This window comes from Trachypithecus francoisi, unplaced genomic scaffold (assembly GCF_009764315.1).
Source record: "Trachypithecus francoisi isolate TF-2019V2 unplaced genomic scaffold, Tfra_2.0 Lachesis_group1, whole genome shotgun sequence".
Classification (NCBI taxonomy): domain Eukaryota; kingdom Metazoa; phylum Chordata; class Mammalia; order Primates; family Cercopithecidae; genus Trachypithecus; species Trachypithecus francoisi.
Window position 1 is genome coordinate 9,794,070 of NW_022681454.1, and position 13,983 is coordinate 9,808,052.

General features: G+C 41.9%; 1 long non-coding RNA gene across 2 annotated transcripts in view; it reads left to right on the forward strand.

Annotated features, from left to right (window-relative positions):
• Window positions 1–3,098, forward strand: part of LOC117085143 — a 49,397-nt gene extending 46,299 nt beyond the window's left edge. For both annotated transcript variants that reach the window (XR_004437809.1, XR_004437812.1), the window contains exons 6-7: window positions 1,734–1,858; window positions 2,919–3,098. This is a non-coding gene — a long non-coding RNA (uncharacterized LOC117085143). The remainder of the gene's footprint in view (window positions 1–1,733; window positions 1,859–2,918) is intronic.
• Window positions 3,099–13,983: the final 10,885 nt, after the last annotated feature.

Below are 13,983 nucleotides of genomic sequence, written 5' to 3' on the forward strand. Positions count from 1 at the left end.
TGACAAGGTATGATGGTACTACATTGTCAGCCAAGTCCTGTCATTACTTCTAGAGCACAGATGCTTTTCTTTCTTTCTGTTCTCCTTCCTTCCTTCCTTCCTTCCTTCCTTCCTTCCCTCCTTCCTTCCATCCTTGCTTCCTTTCTTCTTCCTTCCTTCCCTCCTTCCTTCCCTCCTTCCTTCCTTCCCTCCTTCCTTCTGTCCTTCCTTCCTTTCTTCTTCCTCCCTCCCTCCTTCCTTCCCTCCTTCCTTCCTTTCTTCTTCCTTCCTTCCTTCATTCCCTCCTTCCTTCCCTCCTTCCTTCCTTCCCTCCTTCCTTCCTTCCCTCCTTCCTTCCTTCTCTCCTTCCTTCCTTTCTTCTTCCTCCCTCCCTCCCTCCTTCCTTCCTTCACTCCTTCCTTCCTTCCCTCCTTCCTTCCCTCCTTCCTTCCTTCCTCCCTCCCTCCTTCTTCCTTCCTCCTTCCTCCCTCCCTCCCTCCCTCCCTCCTTCCTTCTTCTTCCTTCCTTCCCTCCTCCTTCCTTCTTCCCTCCCTCCCTCCTTCCTCCCTCCTTCCTTCCTTCCTTCCCCCTCCTTCCTTCCCTTCTTCCCTCCCTCCCTCCCTCCTTCCCTCCTTTCTTCCTTCCTTCCCTCCCTCCCTCCCTCCCTCCCTCCTTCCTTCCTTCCTTCCCTCCCTTCCTCCCTCCTTCCTTCCTTCTTTCCCTCCTTCCTTCCTTCCCTCCCTCCTTCCTTCTTTCCCTCCTTCCTTCCTTCCCTCCCTCCTTCCCTCCTTTCTTCCTTCCTTCCTTCCCTCCCTCCTTCCTTCCTTCCTTTCTTTTTCCTTCCTTCCTTCCTTTCCTTTCTTTTCTCTCCTTTCCTTTCCTTTCCTTCCTTTCTTTTCTCCATTCCATCCCCCTCGATACCTTGGTTTTCTGTGGAGGTTAAGAATTCCAAGGTCCTGCTCTACTCATCTCTCTAAAGGAAAGGGCTCCCAGGACATTCATTTATTCATGAAATACTTATGGGAAACCCTTGCTTGTCCCTATTCCAGGCATAGATGATACTATAATAAACAAATTGGCCCTACCCTCATGAAGCTTAAGTCTAGTGTTGGACTGGGCACAGTAGCTCACGCCTGTAATTCCAGCTCTTAGGGAGGCAGAGGTAGGGGATAACTTAAGCCCAGGAGCTCGAGCCACACCTGGGCAATATAGTGAGACCCCATTCTCCACAAAAAAGGAAAAAAAAAAGACACACACAAAAAACAAATGTAAGTCTAATGTTGGGGCAGTGTGTGTGGGGCGGGTGGGGCTCAGGCAGACAGTAAACAAATAAAAATGTGGGTGAGAATGCACTGAATGATGCTTTGGTCTGATGTTTTATTCCCAGTCATGGAAGAAATTAAGTGACTAGAGACAGGTGTGTTTTGCTGTGATAATCAGATGAGCAGTATCGAGGAACATCAGGATGGTCCCTACCCAGGGCAGGATGTAAGGGTTTCCAAGTCTCACTTCTAGTGAGGACACCTCCTGGGTTTCTTAAAAAGCTGGAGGTGGCCAGGTGGGCTTTGTGGGCAGAAGTGACAAGGCTGGAGGCAGCAGGGCAGGTTCCTGAAATCCTTTATGGGCAGCAGTGATTTCTCATCAGGCTTTGTTTGGGGCATTGCTGGAAATCTACACAGGAGTTTAATTTCCAGCCTTCCTCCAAACTAAGTGAGCTGCCAATATCTTTTTTAAATAACTTTTCTCTGTTTAAGCATACAGAGTCATCTTCCACTGCTTGCAGCCAAGACCTGCAGTTATGGAGCACACAGTTGAGGAGCACACTGTGTCAATCAAACACTGTTTCATCGCATTAAATTGCACCAAACCCTTCCAACAGGTGTGTGTTAGAGTCTTCTTATCATCATTCTAAAGGCAAGAACACTAAGACTGAAAAACACAGTGAAGGGCTAAGGGTTTCCCAGCCAGACTAAGTCAGAATGCAAACGTAAGTCCACTTGACTCTCAATCTATGTTTTTTCAAATATGCCTTCCTGGTTACATGTTTTCCGCTTTAAGTCAAGACTGATTTTTGCTGCAGAACAAAAAGACTACAATGGAAAAATGAAAAGACTAGCTCTGGAAGGATGAGATAGAGAAGATATAAGAAACTTGGGTTTGGCCGGGGGCAGTGGCTTACGCCTGTAATCCCAGCACTTTGGGAGGCCGAGGCGGGAGGATCACGAGGTCAGGAGATCGAGACCATCGTGGCTAACACGGTGAAACCCCGTCTCTACTAAAAATACAAAAAAGTTAGCCAGGTGTGGTGGTGGGCGCCTGTAGTCCCAGCTACTTGGGAGACTGAGGCCGGAGAATGGCGTAAACCCAGGAGGTGGAGCTTACAGTGAGCTGAGATCCCGCTGCTGCACTCCAGCCTGGGTGACAGAGTGAGACTCCGTCTCAAAAAAATAAAATAAAATAAAATAAATAAATAAATAAATAAAATAAAAAGAAATTTGGGCTTGACATAAGAAAAGCATAAGTTTACACACAAAGAGCACCCAAAACAGGGTTGATATTGCTTCCAAACAAGTAGAAGGCATCAGTCAACATTGTCCCTTGCACTTGCCTTTCCCCAGAAGGATGTGCCATTTTCTTCATATCCATGCTAATTTAAACTAATACATGAATGTCAAATTATTCTCATTAATTTTAATTTTATAGTAGTTTTCTCCATCCTGTGAAAAATTTATCTTAGATTGTGATAATCTATTTGGCTCAGGTACATTCATACTGATTATTTAACCTTGGCTAAATTTTTGGATACTTCTCTCCAAAGCTCGCGCACACATTCTGCAATAACACAGCATTTCAAGTGGAGTAATCAAGGTTTCTTGTGATATGACATCTCTTTTCATTTGTTCCACATCTCTTCATTATTTTCCCTCTTTTTCTTTTAGTAGGTGGGAGCAGAGGATTTAAATTGAACATCAGCAAAGAAGAAAAGCTTAAATTCAGACTGGGAACAAATATGCATTTGCCTGAGTGTGCCGTAATCCTGGGAGAACAATAGGAAATATCTTGAATTAAAAAAAAAACAAAAAACAAAAAACTATGAACTGTGATCAAGAGGGAGAAAAATACAGGACTTAGTTGAAAAATCTAGGTTTTTAAACTTTCTTACTTTTTAACCTTGAGAAAGTTATTTAAGTGTTCTTAAACTAAATTTTTCTAATTTTTCACATAATCTCTAATAGTCTATTTAAAAGGTGAATAGTGTATACATTCTTGTTTACAGGATTAAAGAAGTACAAGTTACTCAGCCAAAACCATGTGGTGTGTACTGAGAAATCTGGGCTTTGGACCCATATATATTCATTGTCAATTATGCTAATCCACAAAAATCACAGTTAGGAAGATTATTAGAAAGTAGAGGGCATCAAAGTTAAGGTGGCCAATGGATCTGAAGCCAGGCAAGAGGACAGAAGTTAGGAAAACAGAAATGCCAATAGGGGTTGTAGAGAGTCCCATCCCAGTAGGAACATGGAACCTGAGAGGGCAAAGAAAAGCAGGTTTCAGGCCCAGGTTCAAGATGCTCTACACTTACCAGTCCTCAGTAATGAAGATGCCCAACTTCCTGAGCCAAGGAATTATGTGATTTTGGTTAAGACATTCATTCATGCACCAACCCATCCATCCATCTGTCCACTCATTCACCCATCCATCCACATCTATCCATCCATCCACCCATCCATCCATCCATCCATCCTTCCATCCATCCAGTCATCTGTCCATCCATCCATCCATCCATCCATCCATCCATCCATCATTCACCCATTCTTCTGTCCATCCATCCCATGCATCCATTTATCTGTCCACCCATCCATCCATCTATCCATCTGTTCACCTATCCATTCATTCATCAGCTCATCCACCCACCCATCCAATATATATTTAGTATTGAGTTCCTTTTATGTGGCAGGTACTATGCTAATCATCGAGGATGCAATTCTGAGCAAACTGATTTAGTTCCTTTCTTGTCCAAGTTTATAGTCCAACAGGGCCTTAAGAATCACAAATGTAATATGAATTGGCATAAATTCTATGAAAGGCATTTATGGCTAAGAAGCCTATGAACAAGGGTCTGATCTAGTCTCCACTGAGGAGGTGAATGGTGCTGGACACTGACTTGGAGAAGGAAGTTGTGAGGACCATTTCTGACAGTACGTCTCAGGTGGAAAGGGCCAAGACCTGGTCATTTGACTCCTCAATTGCACCATGCTTCCTACTGTGTAGCTGTAAGACCAAGACTTAACAGGAAAGTGGTAGGAAACCAGAGGGGGGCAGGTGCGCATGGCCTGGCCATACAGACTGTGAGAAGGTTTTTGTATTTATCTTAAAAACATGGGAAAGCCTAGGAAGGGCTTGATGGAGAGTGAATTAATAATCACATTTACATTTTGAGACAGTTATCTAGATTTTAAAGAGACTGATTGAAGAAGAGATGTCATAGGGACACCAGTTGGTGAGCCATGGTATAGGCACTGCCATTGTGCCTATGGTCATGCCATTAATAAATAACACCCAGGGACCAAAATCTAAGGCTTACAGGAGGAATCAGCCTCTAACAATAGGAAATGTGATGGGAGGGATGGTGGGGAAAGAGAGGAGACAAGCCCTAACTGTGCACCAGTCATACTAATGCTTTACTACTATATTAGTTTCTTGGGGCACAATGCGGGCACAAAGTTCCACAGTGTGGGGCTTTAAATATAGAAATGTATTTTCTCAGTGTTCTAGAGAACAGAAGTCTGAAATCAAGGTCTTGGCAGGGCTGTGCTCTCTCTGCCTGAAGGCTTTAGGAGAGATTCTGTTCCATGCCTTTCTTTTAGCTTCTAGTGTTGCCAACAAACCTTGGTGTCTCTTGACTTACAGACATCACTCCAATCTCTGCCCACATCTTCACATGTGTTTTCCCTGTATGTCTGTGTCCTTATGGCTGTTTCTTATAAGGACACCAGTCATACTGGATCAAGTCCCACCCTAATGACCTCATTGCTACTTCATTACATCTGTTTCCACAAAAGGCCACATTCATAGGATCCTGGGAATTAAGATTTCAACATATCTTTTTGGGAATACAGTTCAACCTAGAACAAGGACGTTCTTATTCTGAGTCCTCACAGTGATGTCCACATGGCAAACACCTCCTCTCTGCCTCTGCTTTCTCCCTATTCCACCATCTATCGCAATTGTTGCCATGCACTGGGTGTCCTTTTTGTGCTGGGAGTGCTAATGCTTTATGACCAATGCACCCAACCATCCTCTGGGGAAGGTAGATGGGGGAATGAAAATTTGATGAGGTTAAGTGAGTCTCCCATTTGCACAGCTGAGAAGTTGTAGGTTGGCATTTATACTGGAATTTAGTTTTGTTTTGTTTTTCTCCTAGCTCTTTCTTTTTCACCTCTCTGCATTCTGAGGGGGTGAACTCCTACCTCATGCCACCTCCTGCAAAGAGGATCTCAGGCAATCATTGATCCATCTAGAAGGGCCTCAGACTAGGGTCTTCAGGGGAACAGGTCAACGATCAGGTATTTTTCATCCCCTCTGGCTTTTCAACTAGCATAGTTTGTAATTAGTTTTTGAATAATACTGTGCCACATTGTAAGGGTTAATAATTATACAATCAAAATCTCCATTAAAATAAGTGTGCGGCCGGGCGCGGTGGCTCAAGCCTGTAATCCCAGCACTTTGGGAGGCCGAGACGGGTGGATCACGAGGTCAGGAGATCGAGACCATCCTGGTCTACACGGTGAAACCCCGTCTCTACTAAAAAATACAAAAAACTAGCCGAGCGAGGTGGCGGGCGCCTGTAGTCCCAGCTACTCAGGAGGCTGAGGCAGGAGAATGGCGTAAACCCGGGAGGCGGAGCTTGCAGTGAGCCGAGATCGTGCCACTGCACTCCAGCCTGGGCGACAGAGCGAGACTCCGTCTCAAAAAAAAATAAGTGTGCACCATTATTGGTGTAATCAGGTTTAAAAGACAGAGTTTTAGGACAATGAGGTCTGTTATTTTCCTCTATCATTTTATTCTGTTTTTTCTCTCTCTTTTCCTTCCTCTCTCTCCATCTCTTCAACTCTTCCTATCTCTTGTATGTCAGTGGTGTGTGTGTGTGTTTGAGCAAATAAGAGAAATGCAAATAGGCATTCAGCCTTCTCACCACAAGTCTAATTCTTAGTCAAGTGATTATATAATGCTTTTTTCTTTGGGGAACTTCTACATCAGAAACGAAGACTCCCCATTGCCCTTAAAACAATTGCATGAAATTGGTGGAAGAAAAACACATTGGGTTTGACTTTACATTGTCTAGCTCAGCTGTATGCATCTGTCACTTCATTTTTGCCTTTGCTCTTTTCTTACGTCACCATTTTGCCTTTTGTAAGGCAGTTGGATATGGTAGAGACAGCGAAGCCTTTGAACTAAGAGACCCTGGTTCAAATTATGGTTCAGGAACTTCTTAGTGGTCTCATTTTATGCTTCTGTTTCTCTGATCCTTAAAGTCATTCATTCATTTGAACCTTTCCTAATACTTAATTCAACATCTTCTTATGATGTGTTGAGCACCGTTCCGGGTAATGAGGATCCAGCCATGAATGGAAAATGTTTCTGGTCTCAAGCAGCTTCCATTTTGGTGTTTTAGTTATTCTTTGAGATTTCTTTGACATCTTTTAACTTAAGTATACAGTGTGCATCATGTCATCCAAATCCATAGCTATTACATATAGATGAGTTTTTATTTGGTAGCCATGATCTTTCTGCTAAACCCACGTAAATTCAATCTCTGTTGGTTCTTTCCCTTTGGATGTCCTCCAAAGCACATTAAACTCAATATTGAGCTCACAATCTACCTCCACCAATGATTTCTTCCATACAGTTGCCTCACTACATAGCCTAACAAACATATAAATACATATAAAGGCTTTGAGGGCAATGTTTTACACTTTTCTCTCTTGATCATGCTTTACCATAAGTAGGAAATCAGTAAATACATTAAGTAAATGATGGAATGAGTGAATAATAAACATACAGTCTAAGAGGGAAGATAGATTTTGAAAGAAATATATACAGTTCTTCGAGTACATTAGGAGACAGAAAATCCAACTGTCTTGATTTAAAACATCAAGTCCGAAAATGGAAGGTTGAGTAAAGTGCTCTTGGAGCGCAATAACACAAGAACTGCCCAAATCAGGAAATTGTTCACTGAGGAGGCAACATGTTAATTGGGTTTTTAAGGAATAATAGAGATTTTTTACATAGAGAAAACTTACAGGATAAAAGAAACACAGATTTAGTAGAGGGGAAGAGCAGGAACTGATTTGTTGCGTGAGCGTCACTCATAGTGTGTAGCCTAAAAACACTTTGAAAATATTTGTTTATCCACTGTCAAACCTATTTTGTCATCTTGTTACAGTAGGTAGCTAGTCAGACATGAGCAGGGCAGGAGAGCCATTCCCCCCGGGGCCACCTACCTGATGTCAGGGATCATCAGGTGATGGTCAGGTGGTTGTTACACTGTTTCTCTAAAGTAATAATTGGTAGCAGCCAGAGCCAGGGACAGGAAGTCCCCTAATAGATAGAAACATCTAAAACTGGTGATCAGCAACTTTCTGATAAGATCTCAGGAGTTGGAAGAGTGGACTCACACATGTGCCCTAAGAGGCAGAATGGTGGAGTTGGACTGGTATATGACCTTCTAGGAACATTCAAACTGGAAAGGGAAGAATGCCTCAAGTGAGCCTGTGTGCAACTCTAGTAAACACATTGAACGTGCGGCCCCTCCCAAGTGCTGGCAGGCCACTGAGCATGCAGATAGCCCACGCCAAGAGAATCAGAGGAGAAGGGATGCAGCCTCTCAGAAGCACACCAATGTATAGAACCTAAAGGCAAAGGCCAAGCCACGAACTTGATCTCTCAAGTCACCCACTTACCACTGGGGAATGTATCCCAGTGTCTTCCCACTGGTGAACATATCTGAGTCACAGCACCAAAGTATGTTAGCAGAGGTGAATTCATATGGTCTGCAGCAACCTAAATTCTTCCTTCCTCAAAAGAAAGAATTTGAATGAGGAGCATAAGGCAGAAGGAGAGACCAAGGAAAGTTTTAGAGCAGGAGTGAAAGTTTATTAAAAAGCATTGGAGTAGTGTCAAAAGGATTGGTACCATTTCTTCTTGGAATGTCTGGTGTAATTCTGCTGTGAATCTGTCTGGGTCTGGACTGCTTTTTTGTTGGTAATTTTTTAAATTACAATTTCAGTCTCACTGCTTGTTGTTGGGGTGTCTAATTCTTCCTGATTTAAGCTAGGAGAGTTGTATTTTTCTAGAAATTTATCCATCTCTTCTAGGTTTTCTAGTTTATGTGTCTAAAGATGTTCATGGTAGCCTTGAATGATCTTTTGTATTTTAGCGTTGTCAGTTGTAACAGCTCCTGCTTTGTTTCTTAATGAGGTTATTTGGATTTTCACTCTTCTTTTCTTGGTTAAACTTGCTAATTGTCTATCAATTTTATCTATCTTTTCAAAGAACCAGCTTTTTGTTACATTTATCTTTTGCATTTTTTTGTCTGTTTGTTTCAGTTTCACTTAGTTCTGCTCTGATCTTGGTTATTTCCTTTCTTCTGCTGGGTTTGAGTTTGGTTTGTTCTTGTTTCTCTAGTTCCTTGAGGTGTGACCTTAGAATGTCAGTTTGTACTCCTTCAGTCTTTTTGACATAGGCATTAAGGACTATGAACTTTCCTCTTAGCACTGCCTTTTCTGTATCCCAGGGGTTTTGAAAGTTTGTGTCATTACCGTTATTCAGTTTGAATAATTTTTTAATTTCCATCTGGATTTCTTTTTTTACCCAAAACTCTTTCAGGAACAAGTTATTTAATTTCCATGTATTTGCAGGGTTTTGAAGGTTCCTTTTGGAGTTGATTTCCAGTTTTATTCCTCTGTGGTCTGAGAGAGTGTTTGATATAATTTCAATTTTCTTAAATTTATTGAGGCTCATTTTATGATCTATCATAGGTTTGTCTTAGAGAAAGTTCCATACCCTGTTGAATAGAATGTGTATTCTGTGTTTGTTGCATTAAATGTTCTGTATATATCTGTTAAGTCCATTTGTTCCAAGGTGTAATTTAAATCTATTGTTTTTTTTTTTTTTTTACCTTCTGTCTTGATGAGCTGTCTAGTGCTGTCAGTGGAGTATTGAATTCTCCTACTATTATTGTGTTGCTATCTGTCTCATTTCTTAGGTCTACTAGTAACTATTTTATAAATTGGGGAGCTCCAGTGTTAGGTGCATGTATCTTTAGGATTGTGGTATTTTCCTGTTGAACAAGGCCTTTTACCATTATATAATGTTCCTCTTTGCCTTTTGTACCTGCTATTGCTTCAACGTTCATTTTGTCTGATATAAGAATAGCTACTCCTGCTAGCTTTTGATGCCCATTTGCATGAAATGTCTTTTTCCAGCCCTTTACTTTAAGTTTATGTGAGTTCTTACGTATTAGGAGAGTCTCTTGAAGGCAGCAGATAAGTGGAGCATTTAGGCCATTTGCATTCATTGTTAGTACTGAGATGTGAGGTTCCATTCCATTCATCATGCTATTTGTAGCCTGTGTACTTTGTTTGTTTTTTTTTAATTGTATTTTTGTTTTATAGGTTATGTGAGATTTATGCTTTGAAGAGGTTCTGTTCTGATGTGTTTCCAGGATTTGTTTCAAGACTTAGAGCTCCTTTTGGAAGTTCTTGTAGTGGTGGCTTGGTAGTGGCGAATTAATCAATGCCCATTAATCAATGAATGGATAAAGAAACTGTGGTATATTTATATGATGGAATACTACTCAGCCAAAAAAAAAAAAAAAAAAAGGAAAAAGAAAAAAAAAGAATTAATGGTATTTTTAGCAACCTGAATGAGATTGGAGACATTATTCTAAGTGAAGTAACTCAGGAATGGAAAACCAAATATAATATGCTCTCAGTGATATATGGGAGCTAAGTTATGTGGACGCAAAGGCGTAAGAATGACACAATGGACTTTGGGGACTTGGGGGGAAGTGTGGGAAGGGGGTGAGGGATAAAACACTACAAATATGGTACAGTGTATAATGCTCAGATGATGGGTGCACCAAAATCTCACAAATCACCACTAAATAACTTACTCATGTAACCAAATACCACCTGTACCCCAATAGCTTATGGGGAAAAAAAGCATTAGAGCAGGAATGAAAGGAAGTAAAGTACTTGGAAGAGGGCCAACTGGGTGACTTGAGAGATTAAGTGTGTGGTTCAACTTTTGACTTAAGGTTCTTATACATTGGCATGCTTTTTGGGGGGTTGCATCCCTTCTTCCCTGACTCTTCCCTTGGAGTGTGCTACCTGTATGCTCAGTGGCCTGCCAGCATTTGAGAGGGGTTGCAGGTGTATTGTGATTATTGAAATGGTACATACGCTCATTTGAGGCATTCTTCCCTTACCAGTTCTAATGTTTCTAGAAGGTTATAGAGCAGTTAAACTCCACCATTTTACCTCTTAGTGCACACGCATGAGCCCACTCATCCAAGTTCTGAGATCTTATCAGGAAGCTGCTGATCACCAGTTTCAGATGTTTCTGTCTACTGGGGTCTGCCTTACCCTGGCTCTGGCTGTGACCAATTATTATTTTAGAGAAGCAGTGTAACAACTACCTGGCCATCACCTAATAGTCACCTGACATTCCTGGTTGGGGGTGGGGGAAGTTTCCTACCCTGCTTATGTATTACTAGCTACCTACTGTAACAATATCTCCCTTCCCAAATGGAAGTTGTATTTTCAAGGAGGCTTTAAATCATTTTAGGCATGTATTCTTCAGCTATTTCCATAACAAACTCAATTGTTGTAAACTCAGTGGTTTTCATCATTACGCTATTATTCTCACTCTCACTGCCTGCAGGGAAACTGTGGTTCAGCCAGACTAGACTAGGCTTGGATGGGCAGCTCTCTGGCCATGGATTAGCTGGATTTGGCCATGGGTTGTCAGTCTACTCAATGCTAAAGGACAGAGATAATACCGCTATCATGAGATATGCCTATGTTAGTCCATTCTTACACTGCTAATAAAGACACACCTGAGACTGGGTAATTTATAAAGGAAAGTGGTTTAATTGACCACTTGCAGTTCAGCATGACTGAGGAGGTCTCAGGAAATTTACAATTATGGTAGAAGGAGAAGGGGAAGCAAGGTACCTACTTCACAAGGCAGCAGGAAGAAGTCCAAGTGGGGGAAATGCCAGATGCTTACAAAAAGATCAGATCTTGTGAGACTCACCCATTGTCACAAGAATAGCATGGGGGACACCTCTCCCGTGATTCAATTACTTCCACCTGGTCCCACCCTTGATGGGTGGGGATTATGTGGATTACAATTCAAGGTGAGATTTGGGTGGGGACACAGAGCTACTATATCGATGCCCAATCTCCAACATACAAGAGACAAGCCAAAGCACACAAGGCTATGAAAAGTTCCTGCTCACATCATGCCTGCCAACTTCCCAGTGGCCAAAGCAAATCACATGTCCAACATCAAAGGACAAAGACAGTCTCTGCCTACAGTAAGGAGGAAATAGGAGTAAAATGCTGCGAATAATCTAGAATAGCATAAGCTATTTAAAAAATATTTTCAGATATTAAAATGTTCAGTCCAATTGTAATCGAAACTTCAATATGTCATACAATTTTAAGTTTTTCTTCTTCCTCACCTTAGGCCTGAACTGGCTCTGAAGCCAGCAGAGAGAAAGGGAGGGTGCAGCCTGTTCTTTCTGTTGGGCTGACTCATTTCAGTAGTCCATAGAGCTGCTCACAAACATTCCAGTTCTCCTTCCTAGACAGAGAAGATAAGATGACTTTGACACCTACTTAAAGTTAATTGTAGTCATGTGATTTACTTTAGCCAATAAAGTGTGTAACTTCTAGGTGGGAGCTATAATAATAAGTTTATGCTTTGCTGCATTCTCATTTTCTATTCCAGTATTCAAAATTGTAGTGCCTGATCAGCCTGGGTTTTTGTGGTGCAGACATAAGTGAGAAAGAAGTCTTTGTTCTCGGTTATTGTACTGAGGACTAAGCTAAGGAGCTGTGTGTGTGCGTGTGTGTGTGTGTGTGTGTGTGTGTGAGAGAGAGAGAGAGAGAGAGAGAGAGAGATACCCACACATCACCTCTTTTCTTATCCTTATTGATTTTTCTTTCACTCTCTCTCTCTCTCTGTGTTGGGTCAGCTTTTACTGTCTTCTCTACCACATGTGAGGGTCAACAAGGAAAAATGTGGTAGAGTTTTAGGTAGCCAGAACAGTTGTAGTTCAGACCCTCCACACACACCTGTTAATTGCCCTTAGTACTGACCCTTCCCTTCTGTGTGTTTTAAGGGTTTGTTACCTCATAATGTCTGGGATTCCTCATTCTTCAGTATTTCCTAAGAAGGGCTATGCTTAATCCTACTGATGTCTTATGACTTTGTCTCAATTCCTACTTCCAGTGGGATGCCTCTAACCACTTTCTGCTGGTATCTTCTTTCTCCTGCAGACAGGCCTCTTGAAAATACATAGTTTTTGAGACCACCCTAGTCTGGCTGCTGCCCACAGCATCCTGAGGCACACAGGAAGCCTGCCCCTTGCCATGCTGGTGAGGCAGTTCCCAGTGCAACTTTCTTTTCTCTGCTGCTGCTGGGCCAGTTCCAGCCAGCCTATCCCCTGTAGGCAAGTAGCCAGTACCATTCCCTTCAAGTCTTTAAGGCACAGGTCAATTTATCAGAAATCTCTCAGTGTGCCCTGTCGAGTCACATGTAAGAACTGGGACACAGACCTTCTTCACATTCTTCCTCTCATCCTCATAGGGAGAGGAGAAAAATGCCTTTACCTAACCTTCTAGACTGACTACTTTCTTGAAAAAATTTACCATTCAATCTGCTTAATGAATGAATTAGTCCATCTTCTTGCTGCTATAAAGAATTGCCTGAGACTGGGTAATTTATAAAGGGAAGAGGTTAAATTGACTCACAGTTCAGCATGACTGGGAAGGCCTCAGGAAACTTACAATCATGGTGTAAGGCAAAGGGCACTTTCTTCACAAAGTGGCAGGACAGAGAAGTACTGAGTGAAGGTGCAAGAGCCCCTTATAAAACGATCAGATCTCATGAGAACTCACTCACTATCATGAAAACAACATGAGGGAAACTGCCCCCATAATTCAATGACCTCCACCTGATGTCTCCCTGGGATTATGGAGATTACAATTCAAGATGAGATTTGGGTGGGGACATAAAACCTAACCACATCAATGAATCTCCAGTTTTGCTGGTAGACATACAGGTTGGTGGAGAGTTTGGGGCTAAAGGTCTCAGGACTTGCTTTGCCTATCTCTTAGCAAGTCTAGTGGAATGGACTTAGACCTCTTCTGTAAAATATAAGGGCAATTTATCCCCATTGTCCCAAACCTAGGACATTTTGGGATCTCAATGGAGACTAAGGAGACAAATATATTCTAATTTTTTACAAGTTTAAGAGATTACCACATATTCAAGGAGAAGTGAGTAGTTTGGTGTGACCAGAATAAATCTGTGCTAAGGATGGGCAGACTGGCTGGGATCAGATGATAAAAGCCCACGTAGTTCTATTTTCCATGATGACTAGAATCATGTCTTTTATTCCATCTTGCTCTTAACTTACAGGTCCCAGTCCAACTCTGGCTCTACCCCTCTTCCTCCTACACCATTTTTTTTTTTTTTTTTTTTTTACCATGTATAGTAGATTGAATAGTTCTATGTCCACTCAGAACCTCTGAATATGGCATTATTTGGAAACAGTATTTCTAGGCATTAGCAAATGAAGATGAGGCCATACTAGATGAGTGTGCATCTTACATCTAATGACTGGTGTCTTTATAAGAGGATATGAGGCCATTTTGAGATACAGAAAACACCATTTGAAGACGGAGGCAGAGACTGGACTGATAC